General features: G+C 44.3%; 2 long non-coding RNA genes across 2 annotated transcripts in view; one reads left to right on the forward strand and one right to left on the reverse strand.

Annotated features, from left to right (window-relative positions):
* Positions 1 to 18,609, forward strand: part of LOC147015242 (uncharacterized) — a 78,229-nt gene that overhangs the window by 22,434 nt on the left and 37,186 nt on the right. The window lies entirely within an intron of this gene.
* Positions 1,946 to 18,318, reverse strand: LOC147015243 (uncharacterized). Its single transcript, XR_015050101.1, has 4 exons — positions 18,213 to 18,318; positions 17,630 to 17,754; positions 14,293 to 14,351; positions 1,946 to 2,456 (listed from the first exon to the last, which is right to left on the reverse strand). It is a non-coding gene; the product is annotated as an uncharacterized LOC147015243 (long non-coding RNA).

Below are 18,609 nucleotides of genomic sequence, written 5' to 3' on the forward strand. Positions count from 1 at the left end.
ATACACGACAAGGAGAGATCTCTAAAACACCACAAGGAGAGATCTCTAAAACACCACAAGGAGAGATCTCGAAAACACCACAAGGAGAGATCTCTAATACACCACAAGGAGAGATCTCTAAAACACCACAAGGAGAGATCGCTAAAACACCACAAGGAGAGATCTCGAAAACACCACAAGGAGAGATCTCGAAAACACCACAAGGAGAGATCTCTAATACACCACAAGGAGAGATCTCTAAAACACCACAAGGAGAGATCGCTAAAACACCACAAGGAGAGATCGCTAAAACACCACAAGGAGAGATCGCTAAAACACCACAAGGAGAGATCGCTAAAACACCACAAGGAGAGATCTCGAAAACACCACAAGGAGAGATCTCGAAAACACCACAAGGAGAGATCGCTAAAACACCACAAGGAGAGATCGCTAAAACACCACAAGGAGAGATCGCTAAAACACCACAAGGAGAGATCACTAAAACACCACAAGGAGAGATCGCTAAAACACCACAAGGAGAGATCGCTAAAACACCACAAGGAGAGATCGCGAAAACACCACAAGGAGAGATCTCGAATACACCACAAGGAGAGATCTCTAAAACACCACAAGGAGAGATCTCGAAAACACCACAAGGAGAGATCGCGAAAACACCACAAGGAGAGATCTCGAAAACACCACAAGGAGAGATCGCTAAAACACCACAAGGAGAGATCGCTAAAACACCACAAGGAGAGATCGCTAAAACACCACAAGGAGAGATCTCGAAAACACCACAAGGAGAGATCGCTAAAACACCACAAGGAGAGATCTCTAAAACACCACAAGGAGAGATCTCTAAAACACCACAAGGAGAAATCGCTAAAACACCACAAGGAGAGATCTCTAAAGCACCACAAGGAGAGATCTCGAAAACACTACAAGGAGAGATCTCTAAAACACCACAAGGAGAGATCTCTAAAACACCACAAGGAGAGATCGCGAAAACACCACAAGGAGAGATCGCGAAAACACCACAAAGAGAGATCTCTAAAACACCACAAGGAGAGATCTCTAAAACACCACAAGGAGAGATCGCGAAAACACCACAAAGAGAGATCTCTAAAACACCACAAGGAGAGATCTCTAAAACACCACAAGGAGAGATCTCTAAAACACCACAAGGAGAGATCTCTAAAACACCACAAGGAGAGATCGCGAAAACACCACAAGGAGAGATCTCTAAAACACCACAAGGAGAGATTGCGAAAAACACCACAAAGAGAGATCTCTAAAACACCACAAGGAGAGATCTCTAAAACACCACAAGGAGAGATCTCTAATACACCACAAGGAGAGATCTCTAAAACACCACAAGGAGAGATCTCTAATACACCACAAGGAGAGATCTCTAAAACACCACAAAGAGAGATCTCTAAAACACCACAAAGAGAGATCTCTAAAACACCACAAGGAGAGATCTCTAATACACCACAAGGAGAGATCTCTAAAACACCACAAGGAGAGATCTCTAATACACCACAAGGAGAGATCTCTAAAACACCACAAGGAGAGATCTCTAAAACACCACAAGGAGAGATCTCTAAAACACCACAAGGAGAGATCTCTAAAACACCACAAGGAGAGATCTCTAAAACACCACAAGGAGAGATCTCTAAAACACCACGAGGAGAGATCTCTAAAACACCACGAGGAGAGATCGTGAAAACACCAATTTCTATTTTTTTTTTCTCCCATTTTGCAGGTGAGCGAGCCAAGACAATGGGGAGGCACGGTAATTCTGTGTGCTGATGGACATCGAAGCTGTTACACAAGGAAAAATCACAGAACCGTCGGAAAGCATCTGTAAATGAAAATATAAATACAGTAAGTCCTCGCTTAACATCAGCTCGGTTAACATTGTTTCGTTATTAAGTCGCCGATGTATTAGCGAACATACCCGTTTAAAGTCGTTCACCATTCCATTATAAGGTCGTTTTACCTCTAATTTGGTACCAAACTCATGCTTTTCCTCGTTTTAATGAAACTACAGTGTACATGATACCATAAATACTGATGTATAGGCCATACCGCAAATACTGGTGTACAAGCCCACCTAGAGTACGAGCAGTATAGGCCTTATATACACCGAGCTGTGCATCGATAACATCAGTGGTTGCATCACCCTCTCTGATCTCAAGTGTTTGACAAGTACGATAGTGATCTACCTGACCAGCTGCAATGTGTTTATGTGTTAAACTGATGAAAACATCCTCAAGTGCATTGATAACATCAGTGGGTCCTGGGCTGAAGTAACTCAGGTGTGCATGAACGGTGTGTGGAGTAAGTCGTGTCCTGCATGTGTCAATGACTTGAAAGGATTTGAAGATGTTGTCCCCGCGATGAAGAGAGTTATCCTCGGCTTGACCAATAAAGCAGGTTTTGATGAGGCGGAAGAAGCCAACGTTACACAACTTCTGCAATCACACAGAGAAGAGCTAACCAATGAAGATCTGAAGCAATGAGAGATGATGATATTCAATTGATTTGTTTAAAAAAAAAAATTTAAACACTTGTACTCTACATGTCAATAACGTCTTTTGTCTGGAGATAAATATTTTCCTGGAACCTAAATCCCCACTCCTATTTACATCAATTCTTGTGGGGAAGTTGGATTCGCTTAAAGTCGTTTCAGTTAAAGTCGCACTTTTCAAGGACGTAACGACAACCTTAAACAAGAACTGACTACATGAAAAATAAATAAATAAATAGATGAAAAATCAAATGCAGTTGAGCTACCCAAGACAATGGTGAAGCATGCTCGTGTATATATTGGGTCGTCGCTGGAGTACCCTTATTTTCAGTTTTTCCGTCTGTCTGTATGTTTGTATGTATGTATGTCTGTATGTCATGGACAGCTTTGGAGGCCAGAGGAGTCAACCGATTTTGATGAAACTTGACAGGGAGGTTCATACCAGGATCTAGTTCTATGCTTTTCAGCACCGTTGCCATGGACACCACCGCTGCCGAGCAACGGGACTTTCAAATTTTTGAAAAATCCTAAAAAATTCATTTTTTTGAAAATCAAAAATTGGCTTCCAGGCTTATATGCGCATTATAATCACACTCTCAAAAATTTTCAGCCCGATCCATCAAAAACTGTATGACTACAATGCAATTACGTAGTGACCACCCATGTTGCCTACCGGCTTGTACATATATATGTATTCTGTATATATGTATATATATATATATATGATGTATATATATGATGTATATATGTATTCTGTATATATATATATATATATATATATATATATATATATATATATATATATATATATATATATATATATATATATACATATATATACAGAATACATATATACATATATACATTTATATATTGACGACCCGTGAAGCCGTTGACTTCCCGTTGTGACAGCGGTTGATTAAAAAAAATCATTTCAAGAAAAAAAAAGACAGCTCCAGAGAACTATACCGCTGAGGTTGTTTGCATTGATCAAATTCTCCCGAAGAGTACTTGACTGAATCGGGAATTGATTTTTTAATAATTTTTTTCGTTGCCCAATTTGATACTGCACACCGCAGGAGAATGGTGAGTAAGGTGACACTAAAATTTTTGCGCTATCCTGTATCATTTTGGCTGTATTTCGGGAACATACATACATACATACATACATACATACAAGATGAGAGTTTTAGTAATACTAGTGCTGGCCCGTAGGTGCGGGCTTGTAGGTGCGGGCCCGTAGGTGCGTGCCAGTATGTGCAGCCCTCTCTCGCCCCCTCTCTCTCGCCCCCCTCTCTTGCCCCCCTCTCTCCCCCCTAGTCTCGCCCTTCCTCTCTCCCCCTCCTCTCTCGCCCCCACTCTCATCCCCCTTCTCTCGCCCCTCTCTCTCGCCCCCCTCTCTTGCCCCCCTCTCTCCCCCTAGTCTCGCCCTTCCTCTCTCCCCCTCTCTCGCCCTCACTCTCATCCCCCTCTCCCTCCCCCTCTCTCGCAGATATTGGTCGACAGATAAATGGCTGTAACTTGGGAACCGCTTGTCAGATTAATATCAAACCTTGAAAAGGCACATCCCCGGGTCCCCAGCAATATTCCTGGCAAGTTTCCATCAGATCGGACCGTCAATCGTGCAAAAACAAATAATAATAATAAAAAATAAATAAGTAAATTAATAAACATTAATTGTGACGTCATTCGTGACATCATAGCACCGTGTCTTGTCATTGGTTGACAGATAAATGGCCGTAACTTGGGAACCGCTCGTCCGATTGACATCAAACCTCGAAAAGGCACATCTGTGGGGCCCCGGCAATATTCCTGGCAAGTTTCAATCAGATCGGACTGGCGGTCGTCGAGAAACGGCGGTCGTAGACAAACAGACAAACACACAGACAGACACACAGAGATTGCTGGAATTATGGATAGACAAGTACGTGCCTGTAAAAAAATAAATAAATAAATAAATAAATAAATAAATATTCAAATCGCGAGTAAGAAACAACAACCATACAGGCCGTTTCTTCGCTCTCGCGTGCCCGTACGTGCGTGGCCCGGAAGTTCACATATTATTCGCAGTTACGATTATTCGCAATTTAGTTTTAATGCCCAAAATTCAATTAGCGCCAACGTATTTTGCCTTTTCGCAATGTCATCGCAAGGAAAAACAAAAAGAGAAGAGAAGAGAGAAAAAAAAATTACTTCCTGGTTCGGAGCACACCAGCTCACTCTGATGTTACCGAAATTTATGCACCGTCTAATATGAAAATGATCATAACTTGGGGCATTGTGTTTATCCATAAATGCGCATAAGAAATTGAGAAATTATTAGAATACACGAAGTTATCACTCTCCGGAAGCCCGTACGTTGTAACCTGTAATGGCGAACGCGACTGAGCTTCCCTTCCCCCATCGGCCACGCCCACGCAATAACGTGTCTTGTCATTGGTTTGGTAAATAAATGGCCATAACTTGGGAAGCACTTGTCCGATTAATATCAAACCTTGAAAAGGAACATCCTCAGGTCCCCAGCAATATACCTGGCAGGTTTCAATTAGATCGGACCAGTGGTTGTCGAGAAACAGCAGTCACAGACACACAGACACACAGACACACAGACACACAGACACACAGACACACAGACACACAGATTGCTGGAATTATAGATAGATGTAAATAAATAGATACATACAAGCCGGTAGGCGACATGGGTGGTCGCTACATAATTGCATACTTGTCATAGTTTTTGACGGATCGGGCTGAAAATTTTTGACAAAGAGGTTGATTATAGTGCGCATAAAAGCTTGGAAGCCGATTTTAGATTTTCGAAAAAATTAATTTTTGGGGATTTTTCAAAAATTTCAAAGTCCCGTTTCTCGGCAACGGTGGTGTCCATAGCAACGGTGCTCAAAAGCATACAACGAGATCGTGGTATGAACCTACCTGTCAAGTTTCATCGAAATCAGTTGACTCCTCAGGCCTCCAGAGCTGTCCATTACATACAAACAAACAAGCATACAAACATACAAACATACATATTGTTGCGGATTCGCGCCCGCCGGCGTGCTGATGGCCACGTAACTCTAATCGCGGCACGTCGCCCACCGGACGGACAATCCAGTCGTGACCCTCTCGGACTAACGCCGGGAACCAGTCACGGGTGGACCTTTCAGTCTCACCACGATCGTGCCAATCGGCCCCCGCGTGGGATAGGGTTGCTCGCCAAATTCGACCTACCTAAGTACCCACACGGAGGGTAGACCGGGCGATCGCACCTCGCCGCAGGTCGACTTCGGACACGGGCCACTTAAGCGACCCGTTCCGTACTATCGGGATAACCGAGCGGTGTTATTCGTCAGCCTCGACGGTTCGATTAATTATCGGGCGTCTTAGCCCACGACCAACCCTTTACGTGAAGCAAGATGGGGATTCAATGAAAGAAATGACGAAGCGAAGCGGGAAAACAGTTCAACAATAAGCACATTTATTTCGCGATGAACGGAAAGCACACATATACAATTCCACCAAAAGCACATGTAAAAGAAGAAGACAATGCAATATTACACAAAAAGCAAATGCAACAATGCAGATCTATCCGAATACCGGGCACACGGCAACACTTATACAATTTTACTTCACAGACGGCGCCGACAACACATTCCCAAAGCAAAAGAAAAGAGAACCACCCTCCAGGATGAGGGGGGTAGGCGGGCCTGGGGCCGAGACCGTGTCGGGCCTACCTGTCTGATGATGAGACGCGGAGCGGCGGTGGTGCCTCAACTCCGCGGGCCTCGCGGACAGTGTCTGGTAGGGGGTGGGAAAGGGGCCCCCTTTGTCGCACTATCTCAGCGCGGGGGGAAACAGGAGGGGGTTGCTGATGCTCGGGGAAAGGAGGATATAACCCTGTCTCGGGTCCCGCGGCGAGCGTCTCCTCCTCCACCTCGGTCGCGTTGCTGGCCTCTCCCTGTGCCGCTCCCGGCACCGACGCGAGCACCCCCTCGTCCACCTTCGCCGCCGTCACCTCTCCACAGCTCCGTCCTCTTCACTCCGACTAGTACCACTTCTTTCCAGCTCCACCGACGACTCTCTTGAACTCTGCACACTCAACTCAACTTCCAACTCAACTTCCAACTCAACTTCCAACTCAACTTCCAACTCAACTTCCTACTCCTACTCCTACTCCTACTCCTACTCCTACTCCTACTCCACTTCCAACTTCCAACTTCCAACTTCCAACTTCCAACTTCCAACTTCCAACTTCCAACTTCCAACTTCCAACTTCCAACTTCCAACTGAACTCTTACTCCACTTGTCTGACGAACGCAGTCGTTTTTATAAGCCCCGTGGCTTCGCTCTTTCACCCTTGACCCTCTGCCTCCGACCCTTCACCTGGCTCCCCATTGGCCCGAGGAAAAGTGGGCGTGAATGCTTTTTGATCCATGAATTTGCATATAGCCACCGCCCTCCAACGCCCTGGAGGCGGGGCCAAATCGCCCCTCGCTCACCGATTGGACGGAACAAAAGTGGGCGTGAGTCGTTTTTGATCCGTTTTTCTGCGGAAAGTCCGTGATGTTTTTGAACACGCTGCTCGGTGCGCGCCCCGCACGAGTCCAGCATCGGTGCCCACGAGTGGCGCGAGATGACGGTGATGCGATGGTGGCGAGTTGTGACGGTAAAGGTCGTGGCGGTTGTGGTGAAGCGGCGTTGTGGTTGGTGGTTGTTGTTGTGAAGCGCCGTTGTGGTTGGTGGTTGTTGTTGTGAAGCGGCGTTGTGGTTGGTGGTTGTTATTGTGAAGCGGCGTTGTGGTTGGTGGTTGTTGTTGTGATGGCTGTTGAGACGTGGTTGGTGGTGGTAATAATGGCGGCTGGTCCAAAATAAAGATAGTAAAAGAAAAACGGCTATCCTGAAGAGTCGCAGCCCGCATGAATGACATTTATTCCCTCTAGACAACGGGTTTGGGCCTAACTACACATATACTTACCGAGATATCTCACCTAAGGGACCTGAATGGTGGTTTGCGAATTTGGTCAACCACAACAATATAGACAGACGGAAAAAGTGAAAATAAGGGTACTCTCGCGACCACCCAACAAGCCGGGAGGCGACATGGGTGGTCGCTACATAATTGCATACTAGTCATACAGTTTTTGACGGATCGGGTTGAAAATTTTTGACAAAGAGGTTCATTATAGTGCGCATAAAAGCGTGTAAGCTGATTTTTGATTTTCGAAAAAATTGATTTTTTAGGATTTTTCAAAAATTTCAAAGTCCCGTTGCTAGGCAACGGTGGTGTCCATAGCAATGGTGCTCAAAAGCATAGAACTAGATGCTGGTATGAACCTACCTGTCAAGTTTCATCGAAATCGGTTCACTCCTCTGGCCTCCAGAGCTGTCCATTACATACAAACAAACATACAAACATACAAACAAACATACGGAAAAAGTGAAAATAAGGGTACTTATTTTCCACCCAACAAAATAAGGGTACCACCCAACAAACATAAAAACATACATAAAGACATACGGAAAAAGTGAAAATAAGGGTACTCTAGCGACCACCCAACAAACATAAAAACATACAGACAGATGGAAAAACTGAGAATAAGGGTAGTCCAGCGACCACCCAATATATGCTTGCAGGGTATGCATACACATTGTGTAAGCGTATGAACCTCATGCTTCCTCATACATTTCTGCTGGTACTCACAATTGATTTACAGTGATTTCAAAATTTAAATGAACATTACTTTAATTTATAAATTATAACAATATAATTTATAAGCTAAATTGTAAGTTCAAAACTTTTAATATTTAAAAAAAAAAACATAGATCTAAGGAGAACGCGCTAGCGGAGAGGAAGAGGAGGCTCAGGAGTGTCTCGAATGAAAAAAGAGCAGTTTGCGAATGTCTCATCTGGAGTGAACGTTCTGAGAAACCACTTGTACAGATGAGTAAGATGCATACAAAGCTGAGAGGCACATTGGAGATCGGAGTGGCGATTGGGAAAGCAGACGAGCATGCTCGAAACTGACAAAAATATTTTTTTTCATGAGTACCAAACCATTTCTGCTCGTACTCATTGGAGAGCAAAATTAGAAATATTAGTGTGAACCCCTGGACATTTATTTAGTTTATGTGAGATCGAGAGACTTGAGGAGGAATATGCATTGTTATTTAGAATGTTCGGTTTTTCTCTACCCCCTCCATCTTTTGATCCATCTTTGGATCCCTCGATGGCTCTACCTGCCCATTCATTGCCAGTCCCTCGCCATGTTCACCTTTCGAGCCGTGGCTCCTCGTGCCCTATCGATCCTGTCATTTACCTTTCAAACCTCTCCCTCTCTCCTTTTTCATTCCACATCGTGAACACCACCCCCTATCACCACATCACAGACTACCCCCTGCCACGAGTTCACACGTCATGCATCACCATTGCTTCAAACCAATGGACGACAACTACTGGTCTACTCACAAAAAAGATTCTTAAGCGAGTACTTGAGCACGTGGAAAGTAAATAGAATCGTTATTTCAATTCATGATAAACCCCATATGAACACAATGGAGGTAATTATTAGCCCTGCAGTGGTCTCTTGGTTATTTTGTTTACCTGGAAAACAACAACAGATTTTGAGTAGAAACAGTAGAAAGAGTGTGATTGTGCACGTCACAATGAGGGAGACGAGCTTGTAATGTACTTTTACATCATGAACTTTGTTCCATTTACTTGTCCAACCAATAGCAGTAGCGTAGGCATAGTTTTAAAATCTGTTTTCCAACCAATCATTTTACCCGACATATTTACGGGCCTGGAACATATCTATCTCTCTATCTCTATCTCTATCTCTATCTCTATCTCTCTCTATCTCTCTCTATATCTCTCTATCTCTCTCTCTCTCGTGGGACGAGTGAAGGAAGAAAGGGCTTTTACTTCTGGCATCTCGCCATTTTACACCCTCATCGTTCTCTTTGTCTGGCAGCTCACCATTTCACACCGTCGTGGAAACGGTTCAGGGACTTGAGTTTTACTGGAGTTAAACAGGGGTACACTGGAGTCTACTGGACTTTTGCTCGAGTTCACAGGAGTTCGCGAGAGTTTGTTGGAGTTCACTGGAGTTAAGCCACGTTTGCAGCACTATCTTCAGTGACTCATTTCCTCTCTTAGCAAAAAGAGCTTCATACCATGCACCGCATTACGTCTCACTATCAACAGTGGGTTTTCATTCCTTTTAACTATGGGACTTCTATCATCGTACCCTTTTTGGGGAGCAACCTGTTCCCATGGGCACAGGACATTGATGACACCCGCGTAATCGAGTGGATCACATAACTTGGTGTACATGACACCGTCATAATTTTTCTTGCTTCTTATTGAAGTCATGACTGTATTCACATGTGCTCAAGCTGAACAGCTTATAAAATACTACTCAGCCTGGATGAAGTCATCAACCTTTAGTGGTGAGTAGAAGTTAATAACTTGATTTTCTATAAGCTCGACATCCGTGGCAAAAGAAGGCCACAACGAGTGCATTTGTGCACTCCACAGAACAACAAAACAGACAAGCTCGACCTTCAAGGCAAGAGGAGGTAGAAAGAGTGTGCATCGTGTGTTCAACAGAACAAGAGGCAGATTAGGTCGACTTCTGTATAGGAAGGATGTGAAACTGAGTGGGGTCGGTTGTAGAGAGCAGCTGGACTTAGGTGGTGGGAGAACGTTTGTGGAAGCCCTTGAACAAGGGGCATTGAAGCAGCCTGAGCATCTCGATCTACCGAGTGTTCGACCCACCCAGTGTTTGACCTACCAGGCATTTTTTTTATCTACTGAGCATCTCGATCTACTGAGCATTTGATCAACTGAGCATTTCATCTATCAATAGTGGGGCGGCTTAGCCCAAATATTCAAAAGAATTGTGCATTTTGTGATATAAGGACCAAATTTGGCATAAATGTACATTAATGTGTTGCGAACATGTTCAGATATTGGGCCACTTGAAATTCTCTTTATGTCCGCCATATTGGATTTAAAAATGGCCGCCACTTGAAATCTACATTTGCTATTATCTCTGGATGTAATGCAGCTATTGACTTGATTCTGGTATCGAAATGTATGTTTTTGGGGGCAAGGAATCCAATGGTACCATTTTCAACTTAATATTATCTATCACAGTCTGTTATATAATTTTATTTGGAAATTATCGAGGCAAATATTGGATTCAACACAATACTTTGAAAAGAATGTCTTAGTTCTGTAAATATAAATAAAAAACTATACTAAATCACGAGTAACAACTCAGACAAGCTCATATATACTGGCAGTCTAAAATATAAATTCACATCAAGTGACTACAGCAGCACTGTACATCCTGCACACACCGTGTCTACAACCACTACTGTCTGGGAGAAACCAGGGATGCAGAGGACCTTCCGGAGTTTGAAGACTGGTGTTGCTAGAGAGGAGGAGAAGACATCCCCCAGTTTCACTACTGGGCAACCGTGCTGGAACTAGAACTGTTGGTTCTAGTGTATGTGCGTTCTCACAGGCAGGGATCGTTAATGATGTACCTCGATGCTCTGACAGAGCTGGTCCCCTGGTTCCATGCACTGGATCACACCCACTAAGCGAGGTGGATACCAGTGCGCCTGAAGGACATGGCCGAACTCACCATCAAACACCCAGATGTAGCCAGGAAATTCAGGGAAAGCCACTTCACCATTCAGAAAACACAGAGGGTGTTCTCTTCAATCCCGATTGACCAGGCACATGAGCAGAATAATGCCTGCATCAAAGGAGACGGCGGAGCAGTTGGGCTCACTGACAACCCTAGTGCCCTACGGCGCTGGATGGTTGCGGACCAGAAGTTGCCAGGGTGATCGAAGAATTCCAGGATGGGAACCAACACTGGAGACGGCAAACAGCAAACACACGTCATCATGATCAGACGCCAAGTGTACAGGCCTCATTTGTGAAAGATGTTCGCTCTCTCGTCGGTGTCATAGAGGAGATGGGCAATCCATTCGAGGAGGAGAGTCAGGAATGTAGTCTAACTGGACACAAAGGAGATCGCAGATCCTGCTGCTGTGGAGACCGTGATGAATGCCAAGAGGATTGGACAAGAGCAGTTCGAGGCTTTCACCAGAGAGTGTCTGTTGGACAGAACAAAGGCAGTGGATGCACCCATTTCTCTTAACAAGCTGAAGGTGTTCAGCACTTCCACTCCAACAAGCCAGAGCATAGGTCAGCAACAGCTCGCCTCCATCAAGAATGACAGTGAACTCTTCGCACGCCTGTACATTGGCTGCCAGACGAGGGATGGAAACCTTGAGGAGTTCTTTTGTCACGAGAATCAGGCATGTCCTCCTGCATTGTCTGATGGTGGAAGCCTCTGCACTGGTACCAAGAGTGATCTCCTCACATGCTTGGAAGAAGTCTCCGACGAAAAGACGGAGACTCCTGTCATGACCTGTATTGTGCGTGATGGAGCAGCCATCGTCCAGATGCTGAAGCTGGCTGCATCATTGACCTTTGAAGAGTATGCACAACAGATCTTCATCCCATATATGTCCACGAAGCTGCAAACAGTGTCACGCCTGGATCTGGTCTGGGATACTTACCTTGCTGATTCACTGAAAGGTAGTACACGTGGAAAGCGGGGACAAGGTGTGCGGAGACGTGTGGTGGCTGCCGCAGCCATACCAGGAAACTGGCAGAACTTCCTACGAGTGGACAGCAACAAGACTGAGCTGTTCAGGTTTCTCTCAGCAGCTCTCATGGAATGGTTTGACCAGGAGGACAAGCAACTCGTCATTACTGATGGAGAGGTAGTGCTCAGCAAGCCACGACTGCCAGATCTGACCTCACTCGCCCCATGTAACCATTAAGAAGCTGACAATCGGATGTTGCTGCATGCATCTCACACAGTCCAGCATGGACACCATGCAATTCTCATCCGGACTGCAGACACCGATGTTGTGGTGCTGGCAGTGTCCCTGGCACAGGAGTTGCAACCAGAAGACAAAATGTGGCTGGCATTCAGAACAGGCCAGAGTTTCCGATACCAAGCAGCACACAAAATAGCAGCTGGATTGGGACGAGAGAAGGCTCGTGCACTGCCAATGTTCCACGCTCTAACTGGATGCGACACTGTGTCTAGTTTTCATAGACATGGCAAGAAGACTGCGTGGGCAGTCTGGAAGGTACTGCCAGAACTCACTGAGGCTCTGCTGCTGCTGTCCTCTGCACCTCGTGACATACCAGACGATGCAATGCGCATCATCGAGAGGTTCGTGATCCTGTTGTATGATCGAACCAGCAAATGCACAGACATTGACAAGGCCAGGAGGAAACTCTTCGCAAGGAAGAACAATGTGCAGCTCATCCCTCCAACGAAGGCAGCTCTGGAGGAACATGTCAAGAGGGCAGTGTATCAAGGTGGACATGTGTGGGGTCAGATACTGCTGCCAGCACCAGAGCTCCCTCCACCAACCAACTGGGGTTGGTCAAGGACTGGAGAAGGACAGTACATACCTTACTGGACCAGGCTAACTGAGGCAGCTCACAGCTGCATTGAGCTGGTTTCTTGCAAGTGCAAGAAAGGGTGTGTGAGGCGCTGCAAGTGCAAAAAGGCTACCCTTCAGTGCACAGCCCTCTGTGTGTGTGAAGGGGACTGCACATGACGATGAGTCAACAACATACATGTACTTGTGGCAATGCTGAACTTGTTAACATGACACTGTTTATGTACACGTATCTTCAGTACCGGTATATACCTAGCCTCAGATACCAGTACACCTAGCCTCAAATACTAGACCATGTAGCATGTCAGTATTATACCTAAGACATTTACAGAACTAAGACATTCTTTTCAAAGTATTGTGTTGAATCCAATATTTGCCGAGATAATTTCCAAATAAAATTATATAACAGACTGTGATAGATAATTTTAAGTTGAAAATGGTACCATTGGATTCCTTGCCCCCAAAAACATACATTTAGATACCAGAATCAAGTCAATAGCTGCATTACGTCCAGAGATAATAGCAAATGTAGATTTCAAGTGGCGGCCATTTTGAAATCCAATATGGCGGACATAAAGAGAGAATTTCAAGTGGCCCAATATCTGAAAATGTTTGCAATATATTAATGTACATTTATGCCAAATTTGGTGCTTGTATCACAAAATGCACAACAGGTTTGCTATGCTGCTGCACTACAAGCTCTTCTTACCACGAGTCCTTTGGCTGAACACGCACTCACATTTGCCTGTTTGGACCGCCAGAGCCACCAAGGGGAAGCTTGCATGAGTCTTCTCATGGTACAAGCTTGCATGCATCTTACTAAGGTGGGAAGGAGCCATACCCATGCTCTGCCCGACATCTTATCTACTTTTCTTTCTCGCTACATTTCTCCGGTTGTGATTCTGATTAGTGCCAAGTCTCGTGTGTGGATAATTAGGTAAGATTGTAGAAGTGGTTCATAGGTGTCAAGGACCATGCTGCCGATCATGTAACCAGTCTAAAATTAGTTGGATGAGCAGGACCACTGGTTACGTAACCGTTTATAATGCTTTCCAAGCCTGATTAGCCCTCAGTTACCCTATGCCGCAATCAAAACCGACAAAATAAGTCAAAACACAGTTTCTTAAGAACAGGCTTTCGGTGGCACAAGCAAGCAAGTATTTACAAAGAGAGGCAACAAAGTGGCATATATGTGCCAGGCAATTATTCACAGCATGTACACACTCCCATTACCCCTACATGACATATCTGCCCTCAGAACCTTATCAGTCACTTACCAACTCTGCAGTAGCTGGCGCAGCATGCATCCGAGGAAAAGAGAAAGAAGGGGTCAAGCCTGTAGGAGAGAAAGCTGGGGTCATGTTCCATGCCCCTTCACAACTTGCGCCAGCCCAGTTGAGAAGGCACCACCAATAGTGCTGACCAACGGTCTTGGTCTCTGGACCCCTCACACTCTGATCTCTCGATCAATCCTCACCATGTATGATTTATGAGAAAAGCATGTGAGGTGTACGTGGTGAAGCGGCGATCGATGATTTATCCTGGTGGCGCATTGTGACGAGCAGAGCTCGATGCAAGGATGTTAAAGGACGAGAGATGTTAAATGTGTGTAAGATAAATAAAGCGCAAGAATGAGATAAGTGAACAAAGAAATGGGAGGAGGTGGAAGGACAGGTGGCTGGTAACTCTGAACTCCAGAACTGACGAGAACTCCTTTCAACTCATGTCTCATCTTTTATTGGATTCTCGCACTCACTCCTTCCCCCTGCTTGTGTCCCCCACATATGTCCAGAGGAGGAGTTGTGCCCGCCAAAAGATCTTCCGCCCATATCTGATAGGTGTGCTGGTACTCCGACCTATGCTGGTACCTGGTGATTGGCACTGGTGGTTTTGGCGCACTGTCTTTCTTGAGATGATTGGTCAGCCATTTCTCACTATTGTGGTTCCTGGTGTCCACCAAACCAGTTTAGGGTGGCTTTGAGTAGCAGTGTGAACTGTGGATTGATGTACGGTTAGCCTGCGAGCATGCCACTTTAGCGGAGGGATCATATGTTGTGCGTAATGTGAGAAATGGATGCAGGAAAGTGTGTAGAATATGAGAAGACACATAGAGAGTCTCTAACTAAACATTTACAATACATATCTGCCCACATGAATATAGTATATACTTTAAAGCAAAACAGAATACGTGGACATAAATGGCTTTACTCTTATGCGTACATGCTTCATTCTCCCCAGAGGTCCAAAACTGCAATATTATATAGCTACAAGACGATCAGGGAACCCAACGGGTTCCCGTTGTGACAATGGTTAAAGAAAAAAAAATCATTTCAAGAAAAAAAAAAGATAGCTCCAGCAAACTGTACCGCTGAGGTTGTTTGCATTGATCAAATTCTCCCGAAGAGTACTTAACTGAATCGGGAATTTTTTTTTTATTATTATTTTCGTTGCCCGATTTGAGCGAAACTTGATACTGCACACCGCAGGAGAATGATGAGTAAGGTGGCACTAAAATATTGCGCTATCGTGTACCGTTTTGGCTGTATTTCAGGAACATACATACATACATACATACAAGATGAGAGTTTTAGTAATATATAGATAAATATATGCATTAGCTCCATTATATTAAGATTTACAGACATCTACACATCAGGTGCACCAAAAGATCACACAAGGTTTATCTGCAATTTAATTCTACAACACAATGGCATAAGTTCTCCATTTGCCATGTTTGGAAACGTGTTTATAACACATCAAGACAAAGACATGCCATAGTCAAAAAGCATGGGTGATTGTTTTGGTTTTTCTGAAGATAAGACGATGGAAAGAGCAATACAGACTGGTTTCGTATCGAAAAAAACAAAATTCCATTGAGAAGTATGCTTTAATTCAACCGAATTTTGGATAATCAAAATCACAATTCTCTCCTGACTACACTCCACCTTGTTTGCCTGAATCTCCAGCCAGCAATCCCAGACATGATTCCACAAGAGCCATTGTTTTCACAAAACCTAAAGGGCCATGAGCATGTCAGCCAACCATTTGCAACAAATGCTTTCATCCAGAATTTAATCTCTCAATATCATTACATCCCTGAAGTGTCCAAAGCAGAGGTCCTCTGGGCTAGCTTTTTGAATTTTTCCTGCAGCAATCAAAGTATGCTGCATTGTGTCCATCAAACCAAACTACACTTTTATCGAAGACGAGTTACAGAGCCCTGGCCTCATGCCTCCAATACTCAATGACACGTTCACTTCCCCCGCGCCAATGTTGGACATCCTTCCAGTGATCTCAAGCCGGATTTTTGCAATCATCTCCACTAATTTCTTTCTATCCTCCTTCAACTTGTAGAACTACTTCCACTCCCTCTGTAGTAATAATAATAAAAAAACTCATAATTTGCATATCATATGATTTGCCCACCATATTGTATTATAGATGGTATAATAACAATATGCTCATATAATATTCATGTAAAATGATTAGAGGCTTCATGAATCCTGAATTAATGCAGGTGGAAAAAAGATAAAATAACAATCAACTACATTGAGAAAACTCAAGTGAAGGTGATAATCTGATGAATAAATCTCATATGTTTGGACTCTTGAATTACTGAGATAGATAGCATCAAAAGACATATCACCGTTAGAATGTGGCTGGCAGGATGGCCTCGAGGTACGGGCAATCGTCTCTAAGCTGCTAAGCTGTCTAGCCGAAGTTTGAATCTCGACCCAGCTATAAACTGTCATCCTGGTGTTTCACAGGCAGGGTAATTCATCAATGTGTGTGCCGTCCCTCATATGGACGTTGAACTGGGTGTCCCGTCTCTGGTATTAGTCGATGGATGTTAAAGATCCTATGGTATTCTTCGTGAGCTGTTGACTTAACGGTTAAGGTGGCTGGCTGAAGATCTTACAGCCTTAAATTCAACTGCCTATCTTCCATTGAAATAACACCAGGTGGGTTGACTCAGCCTATCATCCTTCTGAGGTTGGCAAAATGAGTACTATCCATCCATTGGGACCATACTCTGTGCAGAGCGTTGGTGCTGCCTCAGCAGTCTCCATGGCTATTGGGCACAATCCTGGACAGGTCACCACTCTGAGACAGGATACCAGCAAGTTGGCACTCATTTTGCCGACCTCGGAAGGATGTCAGGCAGAGTCCACCCCACCTGGTATTCATTAAACAACCAAGGGGGATTTGAACTCAGGATCCTTGGATCTCAAGCCCACTGCAAAATGAGTACCAGTTTACGAGTAACAGGAGCACTGCATCAGCGGCACAGCCACGCTTTCAGAAAAAAAAAACATGCAGCCAGCAGCCTCAGGCTGCATATGAAACAACAACACGAACAACATGCAAGGGGCACTGCATCAACGGCACTGTCATGCCCTGCAAGAACTGATACTAACCCTCAGCCATGTTCTGCTTACAAACGATGTTTCAATAGTTTACAGCCCTTGCAAACCTCCTAGCCAAACTAGGTGACCCACCTTCACTTGATGATGACCCTCTTATTCCTCGTATTCGCATTATATATACGAAACCGCAGAAAAGACACAGGCCCCGTCCTTCACCCAGAGAAGCCACATGAACCCAGCCGAATACCTGTGGGTTTAATTCAGGAACATCCTTCGATGCACATCCTCGAAGGACCTCAGGCATCAAAAGGGCAGCCAAACCAGGATGATGAGAAGCAAGCCATCTTCATTTGGGCTCATTTTCCATCTCTGCTAAATATTTACAGCAAAAAAAAAAAAAGAAAATCACATCTGGTTCTGATAAGAATTTAATCAACATTTAATGCTCTGACACAAAAAAAGAACAGCGACCAAAAAGGGGAAAGTTTTGGTGCCTCTGATTCAAAGGTATGTTTTATTACGGTGCTTTTCCCTTCTTCCATTGATTGTGGAAGTGCTGGGGGTCTAATGAGGAAAATATTCCACAAACAGCTTGACTTGGGGGGGGGGGGGAGCTGGATACGTTCCAACGGGAAGCAAAGGAAGAAGAGGAAAGGAAGAGGAAATAAAGTGAATGTGTGCCAGGTAGATCACTGCGAAACACAAGACATGGCAGGAAGGAGGAGAGATTGAGGAATTAATTATATCTTCCTTAGTCAACACGTCAGGACTAGCGAGGAAGCTGTTAACAGTTGCCAATAAAACACCATCCAGTCCGCATTAGTGTTTACCTTGTGATTTGGTCGTGGAAACAACAGCAATGGAGGCAACAATGGAAACAACAGCAACAACAAATGGAAACAACAGCAATGGAGGCTGCGTAGTGAGAGCACTTGGCTCTGAACGAACTTTTGCCATAGCCTGTCTGGCTCCACTTACGGAGAAAGAAAATTCATCCAAGTTTGAGCGGGTCGAGGAAGGGCCTTTCCCACCCATACCCCAAAGCTCACGCCAGAATACACAAGAACGTGGGAACACAATTACTGAAAAGCGCAATGCCTAACTTTAAAATACCTTTTGTGGACGTGCACAATATATATATATATATATATATATATATATATATATATATATATATATATATATATATATATATATATATATATATTTTGATCATTCTTGTAGTAG

This window comes from Eptatretus burgeri, chromosome 12 (assembly GCF_056783735.1).
Source record: "Eptatretus burgeri isolate ZD-2024b chromosome 12, Ebu_testis_v1, whole genome shotgun sequence".
NCBI classification, from domain to species: Eukaryota; Metazoa; Chordata; class Myxini; order Myxiniformes; family Myxinidae; genus Eptatretus; species Eptatretus burgeri.